The sequence below is a fragment of the Rhinolophus hipposideros genome, assembly GCF_964194185.1.
Source record: "Rhinolophus hipposideros genome assembly, chromosome: 23".
Classification (NCBI taxonomy): domain Eukaryota; kingdom Metazoa; phylum Chordata; class Mammalia; order Chiroptera; family Rhinolophidae; genus Rhinolophus; species Rhinolophus hipposideros.
Window position 1 is genome coordinate 17,282,288 of NC_138069.1, and position 5,608 is coordinate 17,287,895.

Below are 5,608 nucleotides of genomic sequence, written 5' to 3' on the forward strand. Positions count from 1 at the left end.
TATACCATTAATACAACACACTCCCCCGCTGTGCCCCCTAACCCCGCCCCCATGCATGTGCCCAATCATTAGTCTGTCCTTCCAGATGGTTCTGCGGGTTTTCTGTGTGTGTGTGTGTTACATAAATATCACTGAGAAGATCCTGTTAGGTGCCTTGTATATATCGACTGCATCTTTCTAGTCTGTACAGTTCTCTTCTTTTGTAACAGCAGCCACAGTAGTCTGTAGGAATGAACCATCCTCTTTTTTCTAATCTCTGTTTTAACAGGCCTTTTACTCCCCGGGGGAACCTGTCTCAGTTCCCACTTACCACATCACTCCTGGGTCCTGTCTCACAAAACTTCTCACATGGGACAGTGGTCACAGGTGAAAAGGGCAGTGTTGAGCTCCATGCAGGAGTATGTGGGGATAGGTGAGTGTGTTCTATCCTGACCATACTGGAGTATAAAGAAAGCTCTTCTCTCCCCCTCACCCTGCCATATGGCTCTTACGTCTGGTTAAGGCAAAACTGCACATTTTACGGGGATCATCCTCGAAAATTACTAAGAGGATCAAGGCAGAGAAACATGAAAAGCTGTTTTCTTAGAGTCACACTCCCTCATTTGGGGCATGTACACCTTGGGGCTGTCACAATCACCAGAGGTCATCCAGGCCAGTTCCCTGCCTCCATCCACGATGTAGGAACAGCCCAGACTTAAAGCACCCCATGCTCTTCTCTTGGTAGCTACTCTATGTGATTGACAACTTCATTAGGTAGAAATTTGCTCCTTGTCACTGGAAATGCACTCCAGCTTAGAGGATTCAGGCAACACAACTTATTAGCTGTATGCTCTTAACCAAATTTTGTATTCTCTTTGTACCTCAATTTCCTCATTCGTAAAAAGGGGATAGTAATAGTACCTATCTCATCTGGTAGGGTTGTTCTTTGTAACTTAAAATATATACATAGTGTATTTAGTGTATGATACCCGGTAGTAGGTGCTAAGCACTCAGTGTAACTGATTATACCCTGAATTCAAATAGCTCTGGCTTTAAAGTCTGCGCTTTAAACCCAGACTTTAGAGGTCATCTAGGTCACTGGCTCTTAACCCTGGCTGCACACTAACCTCACCCAGGGAGCCTTAAAAAATGCCAGCACCCGGGCTCGGTTACCAGAGATTCTGATTCTGTTGGTCTGAGGTGAGATCGAGGGTCAGTATTTTAGAAAATTTCCCCAGGAAATCCTGATTTGCACCCAGGGCTGAGAACCACTGAATCTAGCTCAGTGTTCTCATTGTCCAGATGAAGGAAATGAGGCTAGAGCAAGGAAGGAGTCACTCCAGTTATACAGCCAGAGCAGGAGGACTCAGGTCTCTCTCATCCTGGATGCTAACCTCCAAGGATTGTCCTCGTGAAGACAATCTGTCCTCAAGGATGTCCTTCAGGTGATCTTGGGATGGGCTTATGTGCTGCCCGTTTCCAGTCTCTTTCCTGATAATATTCTGTGGACCCCTCAACCAGTTCTTCCCAGGGCTGGAGCCTTTTCACCCTCCAGTGCCGAGGTCAGAGGGTCACCTGCTCAGAGAGCTCTCCCTCTGGAAAGCCGCTCTTCTAGATCCTTTTATCATAGCCTTATAGCTGTGGAAATAATCCTGTCCATGCCTTCCTTCGTTCATTAATTCATTTTGAGACTCTAAGCCCCTTGTGGGCAGCGACCTGTCTATCCTGTTCCTTCTGCACCGGGCCTAGAATGATGACCAGTGCTTAGTACAAAAAAAAAAAAAAAAAAAGCTCATTAAATGACTGAATGAACGAAATCCCAGGAGGGCAGTTGAGTTTTTTTATTTTTTTTATTTTATTTTTCTGGTCCTAGCCATCTGATTCTCATTACTCCTACAGCTTGGGAAGCCTCTCTCTGCTTTAGCGTTTTACAAACCTCGTGTGCGGACGTGGACATTTAAACCATAAATCTAGAATTTGGGGGCTGGAAAATTCGAGGCGAGGGGATTCGGAGAAAAGGGATAAAAACTACACGGAGGTCCGAAGCTGGGACGGCATTGCTCTGGGGTTGGGGGTTGGAGGTCGGGAGGGGAACCATCCGACGGGCGCCCCTCGGATGCCTGTGGCCCCCGCGGTGGGAGATGGCCTCGGGCTGCGACATGCATCAGAGGGGTGCGCCGCCACCGCCCCACCTCCTCTCCGGGGAGGGGGAAGGGGAATGTGAGGACGCCACGGGGGAGGTGACGCGATGCGATCTGGGTCGCGGCCCGAGGGCGGCCGCCCGAGCCGCCCCCGCATTCCAGCCGCGCGCGCCCCCGGAGGTGGCGCCTTGGGGAGGCTTTGGGTTTTTTTTTTTTTTTTTTTTGGAGCCGCAGGGGAGTGGTGGGGGGAGGGGGCCTCTGTGTGTCCCTTTAAGAGCCGGAGCGCTGCCCCCGCCTCGCAGGCGCCCGGAGCCTCACAAAAGAACAGGATGTTGTTGATTTGTCACCAAACCACAGAGAGGAAATGATTGTAAATTTCCTTTAAACATCCCCACCGCGCTCCGGCCGCCCCCGCTTCCGCCTCCGCCGCCCCCGCCCGGCCCGGCGCAGCGGGGCCTCGGCGCTCCGGCTGGGCGCCCGCTCCCGGCCTCCCCGGCCTCGCGGGCCAGGCCACAGGCCCCGGCTGGCTCCGGGGCGCCCGCGGGGGGAGTCCCCGCCGCCGCGTCCCCCGCTCGCGTTCCAGTTGCTTTCTTCTGATTATTTTTTCAACAGCTGCAGCGGAGGAAGGGCCTCGGCTCTTGTGGACCTGAGCGCTCCCCTTCCCTGCTCGACCTTGTCCTACGGGAAGGAATGAGCCTCGGGCGCCCGCGCCCCGGCCGTGTCCGGGAAGCACCCAGCGCACCCCTGCTCTCTTTAGCCTCACAATCTCCTCGCGGAGGCCGGAGTCCTTAGTTCCCGTGTCTGGGGAAACTGAGGCCCAGGGAGGTTACGTGAGTAGCCGAAACTCACCAACCCCTGGAATCCCCCCAGGAGGCTTATGGAACACTCTACCCAGGTGGGGTTCACCCCAGAGCTTTCCTTTGTAACCATGGAACCATACTGCCGCCGGAACCTCTTGGAATCCTCCGTCATCCAAGGTGGCAGTTTCCACTGGGAAGTTCAAAGCCACAGTCACTGCAGGAGGAGCGTCCCCCACCATTTCCAGCCGGACACCCCTTTTCAGGAGCTGCTTGGCTCTCACTTCCACCTGTGCCTTTCTGCATCCTTACCTCTCCCTCCACCTATCCCCACTGCTCTGTAGGATTTCTGGAAGGCTCTGATGGAGTCAATATTCGCTCCCAACCTGTGGCACACGGCGGGGTGGTCGAGTCCGGTCTGTGGTCTCGGGAAGGGTTGCCTTTGCTGTCCAGTGTTCTTTGGGATCAGTTAATGCTTGGGATTCCCGCTTGGCTGCACTGGCCTTTTTGGCTTGACTATTCAAAGCAGTAGTTAATGTACGAGGCACTGGCCGCTTTTACTCATTTAATCTTTAAAATAGCGCCACAGATAGGCATTGCTATACACAGATGAGGAAACTGAGGTTCACAGGGGTTGGAGAACTAGGCTGGCTCACACAGTGGCAGTGCAAATGACAGGCCTCATTTAGTCACCCCGTTCTGATTACTGGTGGTGTCCCTCTTTTTAACCATAAATCCAGCACCTTAAATCTGATTATTAAAATCTGATTATTAAACCATGTGCTTTACATCTGATTATTTGGTTAGGGGAACTGGTAGTGAAGGGATTACAGGATATTTTTGTTGAGTCTTTTGTTACCTCTACCTCCACGGAGCTCTGGGAAAAAAGAACCTGAATAGCTGACACTAGCAGACTGGAATCTGCCTTTTTGGGGGCTGTCTGAGGTTCTGAGTGGCTTGGAAGGAGAGGAGGCCCTGATGTAGAGTCTTCTGTTCTCTCCAGTCTACTTGAGTGGGAAAATGGAATCCATTAAAAAATTACCTGGTGCTAGATTCCTCCGACTGAATAGCCCCCTTCTTTTGCAAGAACCTTAATTCTAAGCTCTAATTGCTGGTGAGGTGGATGGGGGTGGGGGAGAGAGTTGTGTTTGCCTCTGGAAATCATCAGTGTCATATAGGACAGTTACTGTCATATGCCTGCTGAGTGCCGTGCACCGTGCCAGGTGCCGGGTATGTGCTTTCTCTTTTGAGCCTAAGAAGGAAGGATCCTAAGAGATGAAAAGCTGGTTCCCAGAGAGGTTGTGCACCTAGGCAGGGGGAAGCTGGGGTTTGTGTCCCTCCTCGCAGCGTCCCCTGTGTCTGCGAGAGGAAGTCATACAGGCACCCCGGAAACTTCAGTGCTTGCCTTCAGTCAGTGCAGAAAGCTAGGAGGGCCTTCGTTGCTGCTGGATTTTGGCTCCTTTGTGCTCCAGCTGTCTGCAGTTCCTCAACTCTGAGCACATTTGTTGATGGATTTCCAGAGCGGCTGTGGTATCTCCACCTGTCCTTTTTGCTTTTATAGATTGCCAGTCACTGGGGCATCCGGGTCCCGAGCACTTGGGAGGGAAAGCCATCTGCTTAATTGCTTCCATTCCCCAGATGAGGAGCGCAGGGTACCAACATGCTGAGTTTTTGCTCTGAGCAAGGCTGACTGCAGCCACAGCAAGACGGCAGGAGCCAGGGCCCCCAGCCTCGCCACCACAGTTCCGGGGAAGAGGAACCAGAGGGCAGGGCTTTTGACGTCTCTCAGCCTCAATTTCCTAGCCTGTGAAGAACTTTGGCTGCTGGATGGCCCTTGCAGTCATCATCATCCGAAGAAAAGCTGCTGTTTATTCACTCAGTTAATATTTATTAAACATGCACTATATGCCAAGCACTTCTGTGTAGGTGCTGGAAAGAACAGCAGTTAACAAAACAAGCTTCTTGGAGTTTACCTTTTAGGTGAAGGAGACAAAAACAATTTAAATAAATGTATGTAAAGTGTCAGGTAGTGCTTCCTGCTGTGGACAAAAATGAAAAACATAAGGGGGGAAGCCAGGGTATGTGTCTGAGGACGGTAGCTAGTATTTTACTTAGGCTGACAAGGGAAGGCTTGCTGATCACGTGGCATTTGAGAAAGAAGGGAAGGAGGGAGCCACACAGCTTTCTGGACGTTTCCTTTAGGCAGAGGAGCAAAGATAAAAATCCAGGAGATGGGAGAGTGTTACAAAGCACTACCAGTATGTCAGGCACTGTACTAAGTGCTATATGTTATATATTGAATTCTGTTATTGCTGTATTTTATTTAAAGAAGCCAAGGCTCTGAGTGGTGATTTGCCCAACGCCCTACAGCTAGCAGGTAGTGGAAGTGAAATTCAAATGGCAGGCTTAACCATCATGCTGCTTCCCACTGAGGGACTCTCCTTTTGGAGCTAGTGTTTAATTCATGACTTGGTTCTTTTGATTTCGTGGGGATTAAGTGTCCACAGTGGCCAAGGTGACGGCGGCTGGGCCCTGAGTTGCATAGTTTGGGGGAGAGAGCTCAGGGCCTGAAGTTGCTTTTTTGTGAGTGAAAGAAGGTAATACGTTTGATGCTGGAAACCCCATGTTGTGTTTATGGCAGAAGGGGGAAAAAACACCTTCAGATTAGTGTAAACAAGAGAGATAGGAGAA

The 5,608-nt window shown here is 51.0% G+C and overlaps 1 long non-coding RNA gene across 1 annotated transcript; it reads left to right on the forward strand.

The window, feature by feature from the left end:
- Positions 1–283: 283 nt before the first annotated feature.
- LOC308491738 lies at positions 284–3,696 on the forward strand. Its single transcript, XR_013992396.1, has 2 exons — positions 284–412; positions 2,733–3,696. It is a non-coding gene; the product is annotated as an uncharacterized lncRNA (long non-coding RNA).
- The last annotated feature ends 1,912 nt before the right edge of the window (positions 3,697–5,608 follow it).